At 31.0% G+C, this 21,289-nt stretch overlaps 1 protein-coding gene and 1 long non-coding RNA gene across 6 annotated transcripts in view; one reads left to right on the plus strand and one right to left on the minus strand.

The window, feature by feature from the left end:
- Positions 1-21,289, minus strand: part of LOC145291939 (uncharacterized) — a 140,074-nt gene that overhangs the window by 100,491 nt on the left and 18,294 nt on the right. The window lies entirely within an intron of this gene.
- LOC145291938 (galactoside alpha-(1,2)-fucosyltransferase 2-like) overlaps positions 1-21,289 on the plus strand; it is a 172,290-nt gene that overhangs the window by 18,387 nt on the left and 132,614 nt on the right. For 2 of the 4 annotated variants that reach the window (XM_080137857.1, XM_080137861.1), the window contains exon 2: positions 796-938. The exons of the other annotated variants lie outside the window; for them this stretch is intronic. The gene's annotated coding sequence lies outside the window, so the exon portion shown is untranslated. The remainder of the gene's footprint in view (positions 1-795; positions 939-21,289) is intronic. 4 annotated transcript variants of the gene reach the window in all.

Here is a 21,289-nt window from a genome sequence, read left to right on the forward strand (position 1 = left end):
GTAAAATTTTCTCCTTTGATGATCGCCACGATGACGTAAAGTATACGATCAGATATTTAGAATTCCGTTTTCGAAAATAAGGGTTGTTGCCTGAAGAGGTCTCCAGTTAGTAAATACTAGTAAACCGAAACATGCTCATGACTGTGTAACAACAAACTGCTACTTATGTAAAGACAAATTTAAGATTTGACAACCCCTTTACTTGCTATAATAACTCACATATTACTTTCAAATAAATTCTATAGCGGTTATACAAAAAAATGTCTAAGATTACCAATTTGATACTTCAGTATAGAAAGCGGTAAAATGTTTCATTATAGAAATAGAGTGAAGGCAATGATTCATCCACATACAGTACTGCTTCGCAGCTCATCCGTGCAGCTAAACAGGCAACTACCTTAAACTAGTATCGAAAATCCACCGCTCAAATGACAGTCAAGGCCTGTCACCATTACGTTATACGGCTTCTGTGCTGGTAGTGAATTAACGATCTTTTGACATCATCCAAATGCCTAAACTGGATTTGTTTACACAAAGAGCATCGCTTAATATGCTAGCAGCAGTTTGTATATTACTTCTCAATATGCTCAACTCAAGATAGGGGAGCATTATATATATATATATATATATATATATATATATATATATATATATATATATACGAGGGGCGTGCAATAAGTAATGCCCCTGACCCACTTCCCACGGGAGTAGAGCAAGGAAACTTGGCACAGTTATTAGTCTTTCTCTACATAGGAACCACCCAGAGTTATGCATTTCTCCCATCTTTTGTTGCAGCTCTGGAGACCGTTTTTGTAAAGCACCCCAGGTTGGTCCTCCAACCACGACGTGACTTCAGAAATCAAGGCTGATTCATCTGGGAAACGCTTTCCCTTCAAAAACTTCATGGCTAGGAAGAGGTGAAAGTCAGAGGATGCAAGGTAAGAAGATTAGGGAGGATTGGGGAGGATTTCATAACCACACGCACGTGCTTCTGATCTGGCGATATGCGAGTTGTGAACTGGAGCATTGTCCTGCTGGAGGAGGGTACCTTTGCTGATCTTGCCCCGCCTCTTGATTTTGATAGCTTCCCTTAATTTCCTCAAAAGTGAAGCATAATAGGCTCGTGTAATTGTGGTACCCTTTGCCAGGAAATCTGTCATCACTACTCCGTCCTGGTCCCACAAGACTGTGAGCATGACCTTGGAGGTGGTGAGTCCAATTGCTTCCACTGCATTGATTGGGCTTTGGTCTCTGGATCATAATGATGGACCCAGGTTTCATCCAGGTTTCATCCTGTGTAATCAGTCTTTTAAAAACTTTAACTAATCTTCTTGGCACATTTCCAAATTCATCCTCGAGTACTCGACGCGTTCTCGCTTCTGGAATGATGTGAGCAACCTGGGAATCCATTTGGCAGACACCTTATGCATATGAAAATGGTCATGAATGATAGTTTCCACACACCCTGTACTAATCTTGACATCTTGCGCTATTTGGCGAATAGTAATGCGCCGATCTTCCAAAATGGCAGCCTCAGCTTGACGGACAGATGCCTCATCAATGGCAGAAGGGGAGGGCGATCAGGTGTGGGAGCTGTTTCTACAGACTTCCGGCCATATTTGAATTCACGATGCCAGCGTTTTACAAGGTCATATGATGGGGCATTATCACCATAAGTTTCTTTCATTTCATCAAAAGTCGCCTGTGGTGTGTGTTCTTTCAAATAAAAAAACCAGATCACTGCTCGACATTCAACAGGCTCCATTTCACAAATGACTCAGTTCAAACATCTGAAAACAGAAACCACAATTAGTTCAGAACTGTAATTTTCCACATAACCCGTAGAGATATAAGTCATTTCACATGCAAAATCTCAGCTACATCAGACAACTGGAAGTGGGTCAGGAACATTACTTATTGCACACCACTCGTGTATATATATATATATATATATATACATATATATATATATATATATATATATATTAAGTAATGTGATCTATAATTTAAAAGTTTAAAAAAATTTTTAAATTTAAAAATCAAAATGTAATTAAATTAAAAATCAGTTTCATAAGAAGGAACAACAACAAAGTCAATTATCTGTACGATCGTTTCGGAAATCCGTGCTTTTTATTTGTGGTATACATGAAGTCACGTAGAACAATTATACATAGTTTTTTTGGTAAGCACGGTCTCCTCATCAGCAAATTTAGGAGGATTTCTATTGAATTGAAAAGACACCAAAAATAAACCTAGCATTAACAGTAAGGCAGATGAATCTTTTGGTTTTTCTTTTTTTGAAATCAGGAACTGTATTTAAAGTAGTCATTTAGATGTTTGCTATAGCTTTTTATTTTATTGAATATTTTATCTATATAATATACTAGCAGGGATACCCGACATTGAATGAATATTAACGAATATTTCACACTCCTATATTTTATTGTCATCGAAGTCCGTGAAATCGCCTGGGAGGAAGTTTCACATGCCTCCATGCAGTAACCTAGTCCAAAATATTCTACATTGCGCCCTAAATATCCTAATTTTTATAAAACTATTTCATATAGACTTCTTTCCAGTTAAAAAAAAATGAAGAAATTTACTTACAGACCACGTGATGCAAAAAAAACCCCAAACCTTACAGTATATGGATGTTGAATATATATATATATATATATATATATATATATATATATATATATATATATATAACGAGTTGTATTTGGTAAAAAAAAAAACAAGAAAAAGTGTTCAATACGTTAGTAGAGCTAAATGTGTTTTTATTATTTAAACCTAAAATAAAATGCCCGAAGGTGCAATAAACACACACACACACACACACACACACACACACACACATATATATATATGTATATATATATATATATATATATTTTGACTATCCACTTATCTTGTGTTTCATTTTTTAAAATTAAATATGTTTTAAACTCTTTTTCAAGATGTCTTTTAACATGTTTTAGTAATCATTTGTTCATATATATATATATATATATATATATATATATATATATATATATATATATATATATATATATATATATAATGACTACCTGACGAATCCTAGTGTGGATGAAACGCGGATAATTCTGTGTAGCTTAATTGCCATATATATGTTTCCAACTTACTATATATATATATATATTTATTTATTATTTTTAAAACAGTAATCTACGTACACACGTGTTTCGAGGTCATTACCTCTCGTCAGCATAGTTCAACTGTTTCTAGGGATCGAACCTCAGACCATGTTTACCACAGTCCGGTGCCTTAACCGTTAGGCCATAATCCCTAGATTAATTATACTGTTTATATATATATATATATATATATATATATATATATATATATATATATATATATATATATATATATATATATATATATATATATATATATATATATATATATATATATATATATATAGAGAGAGAGAGAGAGAGAGAGAGAGAAATAAAGAAATAGATAGAGGGAGGATTAGAGAGTGGATGTAAGAGACATGGTTGTACAGACAGACAAACGAAGATGGATTATATAAGTATAACATAATCAAGTTGTTCTTCACTTGCATATCATTGCCTAGACGCTCGGCATTTCCTAGTTGTTCAATACTGATTAATAATCTATCCCGTTTTACGCCGGCATGTTGGAAATTGTGAGTTGCTGTGCAGGGTGGTTAGTGCAAAAAAGTTCAAAGGTTTAAGGTTAACGTATGTTAAACACGGTAGCTGGAGTCAGCGCCGACAACTGAGATTTCACTTCGGTCCGTGTGAAAGAAAACAAGAGAAAAGATATGTTTTGGCTCGTATGCAAGTAAAGTCTGCCTTCCGATTTTGGACGAGATAGACGTGTCAAGGGACGCAGAATGGGTCAAAAAAGAAAACGTAAGAAATCTTGCGTCACAATGCGATGTCTCACCCCCCAAGTTCACTGGTCAGATGTTCCTTTCCAGTTATACCAGTGATGGGAAGAATTATATCTCTAAAGAGAAGAAACAGAAAAACGGGTATGGTGACTTTATCGCAATATAAATACACACACTAGAAGTGAGATGAGCACATCCATAGACGTACATACACATATATACATAGACGGGTAATCTCGGCTGCGCACACACACATACACATACATACATACATACATACATACATATATACATACATACATACATACATACATATAGGCACGTAATAAAAGACACCTGTATTAATAAGAGAAACACACATTAACAATCAAAGAGACGTAATAATCAAAGAGACATAATAATCAAAGAGACGTAATAATCGCAAACAGAAAATCGTCCTCCCCACGCAACCGTATTTATTACAATACCCTTAAATGAGCTGCCAGCTAGGTATTGATAATAGTAAGAATTAAAAAAGTGGTATAAACGCTAATGATAATACCGAGAAAAATATAATACAAATAATAATAAGAGTTATACTAGTGAGAAAAAAATAAGAAGAAGAATTGTGACATTAATACTAACAATATGAAAAAATAATAGAAATAATAAACCAAAAACGAATACTGATAATAAGAATACTACTAAGGCTTTTATATATATATATATATATATATATATATATATATATATATATATATATATATATATATATATATATATAAACATGTCATCCCGTTTTTATTTAAATTTGGAAGCGCTCGATCGTCGACGACAAGATGCAAGCAAGCACAAGAAAGCAAATACAGTCAACAGAGTTTTATAATTATATAAATATGTATGCATATCTGTATATATCTGTGTGTGGACAGTAAGACAGAGAGAGAAAGACATAAAAGGAGAGAAAAAGAGACAGAGCGGGAGAAAGAGAGATAAAAAAAGAGAGGGAGAAAAGCGAGACATTTATAAATAAGAAGAAACGTAATCACATTATCTGACGCCGGTAGCTGAAACAGCCAACTTTATTTATCTACTAGCAGGACCCGTTAACCGGCCTTGCCCGGTGTTAATATGCCCCGTACCCCTCGCGTAAAAAATAAAAGTACTTTTATTATTGTTGTTGTTGTTTTAGCCCAACCAGCAACCTCCTCACGTTAAGAACGGCTTAAAAAAATGAAAACCACTAACATCCCCAGGTTAAAAACGGCTTTAGGAATAAACACCTCCTTTTGTGAGTAGGGGAGTGGTTGGCCATTTTATGTATTTTTGACAGAAATATATTTCACAGCAAAATATTTAGGTTTGTGATATTTTTGCGTTTAAACATAATGAAAACTATCTTAATCTAACATAAAAGCAAGCTATAATTGTATTTTGGTTTGTGACCTATACGAGTTTATGAATAGAAGAGAAATATTTAATATCATTTATTACATTTGCGAGCTTGCAGGTTGAAAAAAAAAAGTTAAAAACCAAAGCAAACCCCTATGAAAAAGTGCAAAAAAAAAAAAAAGAAAGGAAAATAACAAAAAAGTTTCCGGCTGTGCCAATGTTCGAACGCGGAACGTTAAGTGGAATAGGAGGCCAAGAAAAAGTTAATACTTTTACCACATTGGCCATGATGGCGCATATAAGGCGGGAATGAAATAATGACCCAAATAAAAGTGTTAACAGCCGATCTCAATCTCTCTCCCTCTCTTCAACTCTCTTTATCTCTCACAATCTCTGAATCACTCTATCTCTATCTGCCCATCTCTCTCCCACTCTCTCTCTCTCTCTCTGTCTCTCTCTCACACACACATATACACACACACGCACACACATATATATATATATATGCAGAGAGAGAGAGAGAGACAGAAAGACAGACAGACAGACAGACGGGCAGAGACAGACAGAGAGAGAAAATAAATGACAAAAAGTCACATTCCAAAATTGACGATGTTGACCATCTTATAATTTATTCCTTCAATTCAGTTGACTTATTGAATTAACATATGTAATTGACATATTGTCAGTTGACATATTGAATTGACAGTTGACATATTGAATTGAAAAAATTCAATATGGTGTAATGGAAAAATATAAAGATAACTGCAGCTTCTCTACCAATTTTCGAATTTTTACCATGTCAAATCACATTTCCATCCTTTTGACGGATTAATCGTTGCCTTTTCTTCTCTTGATAAGTTAAGGGCATAATAGATTCACTGATTGATATAATAATTTAATGATTGATTTTGCGCTAAGAAACAGATACTGTCAATAAATGTATAACTGAATTAAAGAATAAATTATAAGATGGTCAACATCATGAATTTTGGAATATAAATTTTTATCATTAATTCTCTATATTGCTCTGTAATTATATTGAGCTTCTTATATAAGGGTTGATATATAAAAAGAAAATACATTTGTACAGAAATATATATATATATATATTTCTGTAGAAATGTATTTTCTTATTATATATATATATATATATATATATATATATAATAAGAAAATATATTTGTACAGAAATATATATATATAAGAATATATATATATATATAAGAAGAAAATGCATTTGTACAGAAATATATATATATATTTTTGTACAAATGTATTTTCTTTATATATATATATATATATATATATATTTCCGTACAAATGTATTTTCTTATTATATATATATATATATATATATATATATATATATATATATATATATATATATATATATAATAAGAAAATACATTTGTACGGAAATATATATATATATATATATATATATATATATATAGTAAGAAAATACATTTGTACAGAAATATATATATATATATATATATATATATATTTCTGTAGAAATATATCTTCTTATATATACATATATATATATATATATATATATATATATATATATATATATATATTTGACTGCCCGTGAACCGTTGGGTCAGTATGTTATATTAGCTATGGAATTAATGTATGAGCGTGACACTTGTGACGTAAAAAATATAGTTTTTTGTGACATAACAGAAACATTTCTATGAAAGCATATTAAAATAAAAAAAATAATGTAAATAGATTTCTATTAGTCGTTCCGTTTATAATTGTTTGTTTTAAAAAAACTTACAGCTATTGAATTATAAGTGGTTTTCCATACTTATAAGTAAATGTGCACTAAACAGATGTCATAATACTTTAAGTTAAATTCAAATTTATATATATATATTTTAATTTAAACGCGAGAAAAAACAATTGGGACGCTGAAAACGTACACAGTAAAACAATACGTTTGATTATCGCGTTGACCATTTATTCGTGACGCAATTAAGAAAACATATTTTCGGGATTATTTATTATGTTGGTTGTGCAGAAGAAAATGTCTGAATATTTTAAAGAAAGGTGTGTTAAAAATGGAGAATAAATTTCAGCAAAGGAAGGCGGTGGGTAACTCGCCGTTGTAAAATTCTCTTATGGCTGTCAACGGGTTAAAGTAAATTTATTAGTAAGAAAATTGCGTGAAAATAACTTAAACATAATATGTAAATGAACAATATAAACAAAGCATAAAGTATTAACAATTGTTTATTTGGATAATTTAAACGCTAAAATTAATTGAGGCGCTGAAAACGTTCACAGTAAAACAACATGTTTTATTGTTGCGTTGATTATTTATTTAGAGCGCAAATAAAAAAACGTATTTTTGAGGCTATTTATTTATGTTGATAGTGTAGAAGAATAGGCATAAATGTTTTTCAGAAAGATGTATTAAAAAATGGAGAATAAATTATAAAAAAATGGCGGTAGTGGGTAAATTGCCGTTGTAAATTGTTCTTATGGTTGTCACCGGGTCAAAGTTGCTTTATTTGTAAGAAAATTGTGACAGTATAGTTGTAATACAGAATAGTTGCAAAATCCTTCCCATGTTAAACAATAATTTCTAAATAATAACGTTAATATTTCAGTGCTCGGGTCAAATTCTGGAAAAGTAGCGATTTGTGTTTATTTTTTACGCTGTTATGGGTTTATGTTTATGTACGCATGCGGAACTGGAAGTCGGAAACCGGATGTGTGGTTTCAACAGGCGTTACAAGCTCATGTGAGTTATATGTATGTATATATATATATATATATATATATATATATATATATATCGTTTGGATATATATATATATATATATATATATATATATATATATATATATATATATATATATATGAGATACTCGATTTTCGCTTTTTTTTAAAACTAAATAGTTAAAAATTTTATCCAAAACTGTGTTATGTTCATTTTGTGAATTTGATAAATTGTTCACGGAAAATTAGTGTAATATAATTGTTTGTTAGATGAAATTCACATGAATGCAGCGAAAAGCACGTGGTTTTTTTCTGATTTATAATCGTAAATAGTTAAGAGTAATTAATGTATTTCTTATCGAAAAATGATAATCGGCAGTAAACTTTTTTCAAGAGTAAAATGAAATGTTAGGTAACTAATAAATGAATGAAAGAGTTGCATATTCGTAATATCTATAAATAAATAGTATAAAAATATATGTTATCTTCGTGCAGTTGATGTAACAAACTCTTTACATCAAATTCATTTAATATAATTTTGTGTAAGATGAAATTTATATATATCATGTTAAGAAAGTAAACAAAAAAATAACAGGTGATTAACGTTTTATTGATAATCGCAAATTGTTGCGTGTAATTACAGTATTTAATCTAGAAGAATGCATAAGTGGCATTTAACGTTTTCTTTTAAAGAAAAAAGAAAACTTTTATATTTCTTATTAATAAATACTATATTATATTCGTTTAGTATATTCTGTAAGTGTTTACGTCAAGGTCCATTAATATAATTACTTTGCAAGAAAATGTTTTAGTGTGTCGTATATGTTTTAAATAAATAGTTATTAATAAAAATAAATCTTTTATGGTTTTGTAATTTAGTTAATCAAGTTTGTCGTAGTTCTTGTGAAGAAATATGTAAAAAATAAATGAAAACCATGTCGCAATTCCTTTGAAGAAAAAAGAAAACTCTCGTATTTCTCAATAATAAATAGTATAAAAACTATATTATATGCGTTTAAATCTAGTATTTTATTATAAAAAATGAATGTGTCAAAAATGTTGTTCTATAATTACATAAGAGTATAGACGTAACAAATTTGTATGTGGCATCTATTGCTGTAAACCTATAGCATTTTGGTCCAGAAGGTAAGAACTGCGACGTTTTTATTATATATAGAGATATATTTACTTTGCAATAAAACGTATTTATTATTTACCGATTTAACATTTAAGTTGTCATGTTGCGTTGACATTTCCATGTTTGTATTGTGTTTCGAAATCGATTAATATCAGCCATGTAAAAGTTTATACGTATATAAAATGAGTCGCACGTGGGGTGTAATATATGGCCGTGTGTGTAATTAATATATATATATATATATATATATATATATATATATATATATATGTGTGTGTGTGTGTGTGTATTAATGTATGTATAAGATACAAGAAAGGAAAAAGGTTCAAAGACTTAAGAGAGTTATATATATATATATATATATATATATATATATACATATATATAAAACAACATGTCTCTACCAGAAAATGCTCATTGAGTTTACAGAGCAAATATGTTAAATTTATTTATACAAGCATTAATGGCTACATATGTGCATAAATGTTTCTGTAATCACCCGTTTAAGGGAGACTACGTAATCAGACATATAATTTCCCTCGTGTGTAATTTATATATATATATATATATATATATATATATATATATATATACGGAGAGAGAGAGAGAGAGAGAGAGAGAGAGAGAGAGATATTTGTTGTTGGTGTTTTTTTTACAATAATATAAATAAAAATAAATAATAATAATAGATAAATACGGTTAAATAGTGGCCTCGCCTCGAAGCTCATTTTTATTTACTTAAAAAGTCGCCCATAAGTTATTTGGACGTATATAACATTTTATTTATTTTTATTATTTTTAAAAAAGTTATCTACGTAAACGCGTGTTTCAAGGTAACTAGCTATCATCAGCGTAGCTTGATTGTTTCCAGGAATCGAACTCCATACCATGTTTACCACAGTCCGGTGCGTTAACCGTTCCACCACGAACTTCTAGACGAGTTACTTTTTATTTTTATCGCTTATAAATCTCTCTCTCTCCCTCCCTCTCTCTCTCTCTCTCTCTCTCTCTCTCTCTCTCTATATATATATATATATATATGTATATATATATATATGTATGTGTGTGTGTGTGTGTGTGTATGCATAAATTCCTTGTCATACCGTTTTCTAAAAGATGTAACCGCTCGATAGGTGCAGACAAGATGCAAGAAAGCAAAAAGGCTCACAGAGTTCAGAGAGTTATATATATATATATATATATATATATATATATATATATATATATATATATATATATATATATATATATGTGTGTGTGTGTGTATGAGTGGGGTCGCTAACATTTGTTATGATTTTATACTTATTTTCTTATTTCATATTTTAATTTGTAATTCTTTTATTATTTAGATCATTGTAATATCTTTTCTAAGTCATTGAAATAATTTTTCGAAATAGTTTTAAAAAAAAGTTCATACGTTCTGTAACGCATCCTCTTCAATAAGTTTGTAAAATAGTCAAAATGTAAAATATTTCAAATATTTAAAATGTATAATAGCGTTTTTTGCTGACCATTTTGCTGAAACGTTTCCAAGAGTTGGGAAGAGTTGCAAATGTTTCTAAACAAATTGCATGAGTGTCTTCCATCCCATACCCCGTTGGCGGCCAGTCAATGGACATTGAGTGTTATATATATATATATATATATATATATATATATATATATATATATATATATATATATATATAGTATAGTAGATAGTAGTTTGCCTTTTTTTTTACATATTAGTCACTACTTATCAAGGCCCGGAGGCCACTCGGGGATAATGGTTATTGCGTGTACAGTAATCAATGGGATAATATCATAGTAATCGTTAGTAATGGAGATTTTATAAAGTGGATTACTTAAGGGGGCGGTTTATCAGGAATTTGTTTTTGTTGGACTTGAAGACATCCAAGTTGTAGCCAGGTGATAAACAGGAAAACGGAAGAGAGTTCCACAGGCGTATACTTCTAAGAAAGAAGCTTTGTTCATGGAATCTCCGTTTTGATTTAGGCACAGATAAAGAGTGGGGAAAATTATTGACAGTGGTTGAATCTAGACGAGTATTTGTCGTGAAAGATTGGCGAGGGGGAACCAGAGATTGGAGCTCAAACGAGCTCTTTCCATGGAAATAACGATAAAACAAAGACCGGCTCTCAACGTCTATTCTGTGAGTGAGAGAGAGAGAGAGAGAGAGAGAGAGAGAGAGAGAGGGGTCGCAGGGAAGAGAAAAGGGCATCCTACACTAGGCTACGAAGTCTATTTTCTATTCTGTCATGGCAGGATAGGCTGTTTTTAGCAGCTCCTGCCCAGATATGGCAGCAGTACTCGATCCTTGGACGTACTTGGCTTTTATATAGATAGTCAATTCCATCAGCAGTGATATATCTTCTGGGGCGGTAGAAGGATCCCACCATTTTCCCAGCGACCTTGGCAACAGACTTGATGTACGTGTTGCATTTCAGATCAGGAGTAAAGGTCAATCCCAGAAGCTTGTCAAAACATGGAGCCTCCTCAAGACGGGAGCCATCCATTTCAATTGATGCCAGATGGGGATCAGAGCGCTGATGATGTAAAGATAGAAGCTTGGTTTAGATGCATTAAAAGTAACCAGCCACCTCTTCCCCCATTGTACCACGCGTTCAAGATCAGAGGAGAGGGAATCAGGGAGAACTTTGTCATATACGGCCTTTGATGTGTTGCCATAGATGGCCGTGTCATCAGCATAGATGTCAACGAATGATTTAAGTATGTGTTTTGGGAGATCATTGTGTTAGATCAGGAAGAGAGTTGGCCCAGGATGGAATCTTTAAGGACACCAACATTAATACTGTGGACTTCTGATTTCTGCCCATCAACCACTACTCTTATGAGCCTATCAGAGAGAAATGATTTAATAATTGAGAAGACATTTCCAATTATACTGTAGCCGTAAATCTTGTGAAATAGGCCTTTATGCCGTACTTTATCGAAGGCCTTTGATATGTCAAGAGTAATTTCCCTAGAAAGGAAGTCTTTGTCGAATTCTGGGAGAGAGTATCTCCCCTTTTCAAAAAGAAAACGAGAGTATATTTAAGATGGTGAAAGAGACCGGTCTCTCTTCCCCTATATATATATATATATATATATATATATATATATATATATATATATATATATATATATATATATATATATATTTATAGATGTATATATATGTATATATATGTATATATATATATTTATATATGTATACATATATATATGTATATATATGTGTGTCTGTGTGTGTATATATATATATATTCAAGGAGGTTACCTCCAGAGTAAATGTTTATCACATGCTCCTTTTCCGTTAAGGGATTTTTTCTTTTTCTTTTTCTATAAACAATGTTCCGTTGTCATAATGTCTGAAGAAATGCTGGTTTTGTGAAAATTTTCAAACACCATAATGTTAAAAATTGTCGATCTGCCATGGAAACAATTGCAACGTAAAATGAAATAAAATTGTTGTTGCTATCAACGCCTTTTTTGAAGTCTTGTTTTTGCTTATGCAGTATATATATATATATATATATATATACATATATATATATATATATATATATATATATATATATATATATATATATATGTGTGTTTTATTTTTATTACGGTTTTATCTGTTTGGCTACATATGTTTCAGATGTTTGATCATGTTTACGATCCCACAAAGGCGCGTGTTGACAATATTTCAGTTTTGAAGGTTAAAGACACATTCGACTGTATTGTGTGTGGGGGGTAGCAGATTCAGGTAGGCGTGGGGGGAGATATATGGATACAGGGAGGTGGAGGTGGAGAGAGAATGATAAAGAGAAAAGTGATGAGGGTAAGAGTGGGAGGGGGGAAATTTCAGTATTTTGGTTTTAAATTTTAACTGGCTTTTGGTTTTTCAGCAAGGTATATTAAATATATGGTAGAGGGAGAGAGAGGGGGAGAACGAGAGGGAAAGAGAGGGGTAGCGAGAGGGAAAGAGAGGGAGAGAGAGAAGGAAAGGGTCAGTGTAGATGTCATTTTTTTTACAAGTACGGAGTTCGTTTAAATGTTCGTAACACGTCGGCTTGTTCCTTGCCGTGTATAATGTTTTTTATTACATAGGTTAACGCACGCGCACATTCGTATATATACATATACAGACATATGTACACTTCTAGGCATCCTCATACAGACACATACGTACACGCACATATATATATAAACAAAGTAAATGCAGACATACATGGGTTCATAAGTAGACATGCACACTCTTATACATATATGTACACTCACAAAAATATATAGGCCCATATACACATATATATGCATACATATACACACACGTCCACTTATATACGTATATGTGGAGATAAAGTCTCCAGTAAGAATTAGATGCACGTACACTCACATACATATGCATCTACTCATACACACGTATATGCAGTTACATAAATATAGATATTAATCAGTGTTAGCAAAAATATAAGCACGTAGACATATATATGGACACACACAATTATATATATATATATATATATATATATATATATATATATACAGACATGTCCATATATATATATATATATATATATATATATATATATATACAGACATGTCCATATATATATTTTAAATTTAAGATTTTAAAATTAAAAAAATGATAATAAAAGTAAGCAGATGCTTGTGGTTATATTGCGAGGTTAGGCAGATCCATCGCTAAGTTCACATATATAGTGGGTGGGCCTACAACCTGGTGCATTGGGTATATATATATATACATACATGCATATATATATATATATACATACATACATACATATACATATATATATACATATATACACAGACATGCACCTACCCGTACCAAACAAACAAGGCAAAGCTAGGATAAATACGTAATTAATAACAAATAATAATAATAATAATAATAATAATAATAATAATAATAATAATAATAATAATAATAATAATAATAAATAAATAAATAAATTTATGGGTACAGTTAACAAGGAGAGGCCAGGTAGATGCATCGTAAAATTCACAGACACATGTTTTTAGCAATTTTTCGACATTTGTCGTCTGAAAGGTCGAACATCGAAACGATACTGATCTTGGTAAAATCTGTTGCCTGTACATTTATGTATTCGTCACTAAAAATTTTCGACTCAAACCGATTAAAAAGCTCGCCCTATCTCTGAATACCCTTTATGTACAATTTCAAATGTTTAGACTAGAAATTGTCTGAGTGATTTGGTAGAGACCGCAGAGATAAAATTCTTTCAAATTTTTGACCCCTATTATAATCCCTGAACATTTATTGTTTTGGGGCACAACTCCAGTTATTAAGTTAGATCCATGTCCAAGGAACCTATATCTAAAATTTCAAGTGTTTAGCCCCAAAATTGGCGGGGGAGTTTGGTAGAGTTCTCAAAGGTCAAATTGTTGAACTTTGACCCATTAACAGGCAAAGTTCTGGCCGAAAACAGATCCCAAAGATTTTTCCAAATCTCAGTACCCTGTATATCAAATTTCGAGTCTGTAGACTTAACATTGCCAGAGTTATTGCGTAGGGAAATTTACACACACACACAGACACGTTCACTTTTATGTATATATATATATATATATATATATATATATATATATGTGTGTGTGTGTGTGTGTGTGTGTGTGTGTACTAGCAAAAGTACCCGTCGTTGACTGGGTTCAAAAACAACCTACAGAAAATGGACTCTGATTTATGAAAGTATGATAGGTTATGAAAAGGAAGGGTTGTAAAGAGATAGCTTCGAATTTGGCGGTATCAAAACCAAAGCAAAATATGATGAAAGTAAAAATAAAATAGATAAACCTTATAATTTATTGTACCATACCTGCTCACATTGAAACACTTATCACAATATTCTGTGGATCTATATTAAAAAACCTTGTTAAACTTTGTAATATATTTCCATTCTATGGGGGTCAGGTTCGAACGAACACCCCATAATTTTATTATACGATATTTCTTCAAACTGAAACATAATTATCAAAGTATACTTACGCAGATAGATATGAAAAGTCTTTATTAAAGTTTGTGCCTATTTCGATTCTATGGAGGCCAGGCGCAAACGCAGATCCCACAATTTTATTATACCTCGCGAATTATTAAAATATTAAATAAAATAAATATATTTTTTTAACCGTGTTGATAAATAAATATATTTTTTTAACCGTTTTGATAAAACTGAACTTCCGGTTCGATTCATTTCACAGCCACGAATTGACGAAAGATTTCATTTTCTGTTTAGTAAGTAAAAAAAAAAAAAACATAATTCATTTGTTTATCTTCCAAATTTTTTAATTTACACATTTTTATTTATTATATAAGGCCAAAAAAAAAAGTTTGTCGCTTGCTTTTTGAGTTTTTTTTTTTTTTGTTTTTCGATATAAGATTTGTTGGAATAAAAAAAAAACACGATTTAAAAAATAGCGCAGATCACTCTCTGCATTAGCACCGAAAAATGTTACTAAACATTTATTAATAATTTCTACCTTTTATAAACATTTGATTTTAAATTTCTTTTTAAATGACGACTTTTATCGACTTTTTTTGTCCACCTCCACAATTTTCTTTTTTAAATGACGACTTTTATTGATAAATAAATTTACTTCTCCACAGCTTTTATTGATAAATAAATCTACTTCTCTGCCACGGGCACTGAACCCCTCCTTTATTTAAATAGTATTTTCGGGTGGGTATGCTGACAACAAATATCAGTTAAATTTTGCAAATAGCCCCCCCCCTCCAAAAGTGGTGTTTATTCCGGAAGCTGTTCTTAAGATTTGGAGGTTGGGGGGGGGGGGTGATTCCAAGGTGGACCTAATCTAAAAAAAAAAAGAAAAAGTTTTTTTTATGCGCACATAAGCAACTATTTTTTATTAACTTTTTTTTTACTTTTTTATTTAAAAATTAGTAAATTTCAATGAATACAATAATAAATCATTTATCATTAATATGTGTTTTTGGTTTTGTGTTGAATGAAACTTTTTTTTTTTCATTACAACAATAATGAACCAATTTAAATCTTCCGGCATGCGTTTAAGGGTTACGAAATTATCAATAAATCGTTTAGTTACTAAGCCAACGTCAGTAAATAAAAAAAAAATGTTACATGCGCATGCATTAGCCTTGCTAGGGGGGGGGCTAAGGGAGCGACCATTAAATAATTATGCTGATCGCCATGGAACTCAACGCCCAAGGAGTACCTAAAGTGGCACTTATGCACTTATGTTATCGTGCTATTTTTTAAAATAGTATTTTCATGTTAAATTCAAATTTTACAATATGTTTTTCTTTTGTTAATTTGTTAAGGCAAAGTACAAATAACCCGGTCGGTTTCTAATGTGAGGAAAATCTAGCCCCCCCCCCGCAAAAAAAGAGATACTCTGGATAATAACAAAACATTAAAATTGCCTCAGTTTTGAAAGATTTCTTCTCTAGTGAACGAGGAAGCAAACGGTGAAGTGTAGTTAACCTTCTGTTTCTCTCCCCCTCTCTCTTCCTCTCTTAATATCTCTCTCTATCCATCTCTCCCTTTCCCTCTCTCAATCTATCTTTCTCTCTATATCACCCTCCCCATCTCTCTTTGAGCCCCTTTCTCTCTCTAACTCCCTCTATCTCTCTCCTTTCCTCTGTTTCATCCCTCTCTGTTTCTAACTCTCACCCTCTCTCTGTTTATCTATCAATCCCTTTATCTCTCTATCTCCTTCTCTTTCTCTATTTTCCTCTCATTTTCTCTTTTCTATCTATATATCTTCCTCTCTATCTGTCCATCTCTAATCTATCATCCTATTTTAGTCTCCTAAATTAATTACAGTGAATAAGGCATTGTCAAAACATGGATAAATCCTATTTTAGTCACCTAATTTACTGACTGTGAGAATAGAAGTTATTTGGAAATTACTGCTACCTTGAACAGCACCAGAAGTAACTGGTAAAACCTTTCTAATTAAATTGATTTTGGCAGTCACTTGATAACAAAATGACATAGCCTTAGCCCTTGCTGCATGAGGAATACCTGCGACCTTGCTGCCAAGTAGAAGAATTATTTATTCTACTTTAAAACATTCAATTTTTCAAAAATCTCATCTTCGACATCTCCAAAACATCCAATATGGGGAAAAATATTGCAGAAATGCAAACTTATTGTTTAGGATGAATGCATAATGGTACGCAAAAAATCACTTGAGGCTCTTGGTCGATCCTTGCAAGATTTGCGTGGCAATGTCAGACCATTTGGGAATGCAGTAATATTGCTTGCAGGAGATTTCAGACAAATGTTACCTGTTATTCTTCAATCGACACCAGCCGATGAAATAAATGCTTGCCTCAAATACTCTACTTTTTTGTTCCATGTGAAGACATTAAACTTAACTCAAAATATGCATGTCCAGTTGCCGACTGTTCGATCCGCACAAAAACTTTTGCATCACTTGTGGGAAATTGGGTACGAAAAAGTGCCAGCTGATCAGAGTTAAGGGCAAAATTCTTTGACTTAACTTCTGTAATTTCTGTAATTTTATTTCATCAAAAGAATAGTTAGTTTAAAAGGTTTTTGCAGATATTCAAATTATAAGAATTCCATTTGACTGAGTGAATGAGCTATTCTTGCAGGTCAATACAAAGATGTCCATGAACTTAACGCTATTATTCAATGTAAAATTCCAAGTGAGGTAGTCAAATACAAATCCATCGACACTGTTGTGAAAGCAGATAAAGTGGTTAATTATCCAACAGCTATATTTGCCAGGGATGCCACCGCATGTATTGCAACTGAAATTTGGTGTACTAATTATCATGTTGTGAAATATAAACCAATCCAAGCTTTGCAATGGCACATAGCTTGCAGTAAAAAAACTTAACAAACAATATCATAGAAACAACAATCTTAACAGGACCTTTCACAGATGAATATATCTTCATTCCATGCATTCCTATGATTCCACCGGATACATCATTACACTTTAGGAATATATATATATATATATATATATATATATATATATATATATAAATTCATTTTTCTTTTGTGTATATTGATATTCATATTAAAAAACCCTTTTTTCTATTTATTTAAAAAGAAAATACAATTTTCTTATATAGGGCTTGTGGAATTGCATTCACTAGCAAAAGATCTAGCTAATTTGCATATTCTTTTAAACATTCATTTGAATTAATTCCCTATTAGTTGCTTCGGTTTTCTAATGGGATAATCATCTGTAGTTTACTATTACGTGTAATTATATTAATGCAGATATTCTACATGATTTATACTTGCATAATATTTGCGTAAAAAATTTATAGTAACCACAAAATTATTTCCATATATATTTATGTATGCGTATATATTTTTGTTTAACAAATTTTGCCTACCAAACTTCTCCAAGAGGTTTTGGTCTACAGACATGAAATTTCATATATAAGGTATTTGAATCCATGCAAAACTTTATATTTGGGTTTTAGCCCGGAAAAATCGGTGCAAAAGTGTAAAAATTAAAAGAAATGAAATTTGTCAGGTGAAGATTGAACGCCGGCATTAAGAATGCAGAACGTAGTATCTATTGGTTCATGTTTTAATTTTTATCCTTGGAGTAAACATGTTTTCATAGCCCAGTCATTGACGGCAGAGGCAAAATAAATCGTAAGATGAACGTTTTAGTTTCGATTCTCGTTGTTGGCGCATGAGTCTTATTTTTTAATACTTTTTTAAATCATTACTATATATTGTATTCAATCTATCTATATATATATCTATAAAAGTGGAAATGCCTGCCTGTCTGTCTTTTCTCTATGGTAGTTAGGGAAGACTATTATACAGAAAGGCATTACTTTACATAATCACAGTTTTTAATATATATGTACAAAAAATTATGAACAGTACATAGGGCCCGAGCAAAACCGAGCGGAACTGCTAGTATATATATATATATATATATATATATATATATATATATATATATATATATATATATTAGTAGTCTCGCAAGGCGTCAGGAGAGGCAACAACAACAATAATCCTAAGCAAAATTCATCCAAAAGCAGCAAAACTGTAGCTGGCCTGCAAATATACAAATCCAGGCTAATTTTTGGATATTTTACTGATTTGAAAATATAGTTTTTTAGCAACTGTCATAAAATTTTAACCATAGAATAGTATTAAAATCTTCAAAAACCTGCAAATTTTCATGTAGTTTCGTCCCATAGAACAGAAGATATGCGCATTTCAATATTCAATATACCTAGCTATAGATATATCTGATATGATCACAATTTAACAAATGAAGGCTCGTTGTAAAGGTAATGATCTGAATTGTGTAGTGTTCTATGTGATATTTTTTAGCACGTTTTACAGCCATAATATATTTAAATCATAGTTATTTGTTTCCTAAGTTTTGCATATAAATTACAAAATATCGTATATTTTCCCCCAAAACTCAGGTCTTGATGGATAGATTTGCTTCTATGGTTTCAAATGATCTGAAATAACAGCGAGTAGAGACTTGATTCCATATATATTTCTCATGAGTTATATCTCCCTTCTTAGGAATTCACCGTGTATAAGAATGATTTGATGCTGGAGAAATTCATACTCGTACCCTGTTTTCAAAAGAGGGGAGATATAACATATGAGAAATATTTGTAATCTAGTCTCCACTTGCTGTTATTTCGGATCATTTGAAACCACAGCAGCAAGTTTTAGGCTCCTCTCCACAAAGACCAGAGGTTTTGGGGATATATATCTCCACACACACACACACACACACACACACACACACACACACACACACACACACACACACACACGCACACACACACACGCACACACACACACACACATATATATATACATATCTATATTTATATATTTATATATATACATAGATATATATTTATATATATATTTATATATACATATACACATATTTATATATATATATATATGCATATATATACATATATGTTATATATATATACATATACATTTATGCATATCCATATATATATACATATATATTTATATATATACATATACATATATTTATATATACATATATATATATTTATATATACATATATATTTATATATATACATATATATATTTATATATATACACCTATATATATATTTATATATATACATATATATTATATATATTTATATATATATTATATATACATGTATATACATACATACATACATACATATATATATATATATATATATATATATATATATATATATATTCATTCAAAACGTATCGCAAAAACAAAAACAAATAACATCTAAATAAGTCGCGATATATCTTAAACCAGTCGGGGGATGAACTAGCGAATAAAGGGGTCAGGCTAATTACCCTGGGGCCCCGATTTCGAATTTCGCTACATTAAGCAACTCTGATGAGTGGTAGACGACGAAAAACGTGTCAGTGGATAATTATATTTTAAAAATAATATATATGTATATATATAAGCTACACTGAATATTCCGCGTTTTATCCACTCTAGGATTCTTCAGGCTTATGCGAGAATTTTGTGGTTGTCTCGCGTGTTGATATACGTACTTTATATATATATATATATATATATATATATATATATATATATATATATATATATATATAATAGAAATTACAATTGAATTTACCAAAATGATCCAAGATGGCAAAATTAATGTATATTATAAATATTAAAGAATTAATATTGATAAAGTTATCTCAGCCAGATGTAAAAGCTCGATAAAACCAAATAGGAGATAGAGCTTATAATACGAGCAAACAGTTAATGAAACATGTTAAAAAACACTTTGAAATGAGTTAAAAACATATTTAATCTGAAAAGGAAACACTAGATAACTGGATAGTCCTTAATCCGCGGAGTTTCGAAGAAATACTTTCCTTCTCTTCAGAGGGTAGAAATTAGCAAAATGCGGGATCGGATTTTGCATGCGAAGTATTTGATGAAACAACAAGTAAGACAAAGATCTTACTTGATAACAAAAAAGTGAAGCAGAGGGAATATGATGAAGAAAAAGGTGATTACACATGAATGGATAGTCTGGTGGAAGATAAATAATCCAGTGACGGTAAAATCCAAATATATATAACTCATTTCAACATGTTTTATTAACTGTTTGCTCGTATATATA

Source organism: Euprymna scolopes, chromosome 13 (assembly GCF_053919585.1).
Source record: "Euprymna scolopes isolate OS-2025 chromosome 13, ASM5391958v1, whole genome shotgun sequence".
In the NCBI taxonomy this organism is placed as follows: Eukaryota; Metazoa; Mollusca; class Cephalopoda; order Sepiida; family Sepiolidae; genus Euprymna; species Euprymna scolopes.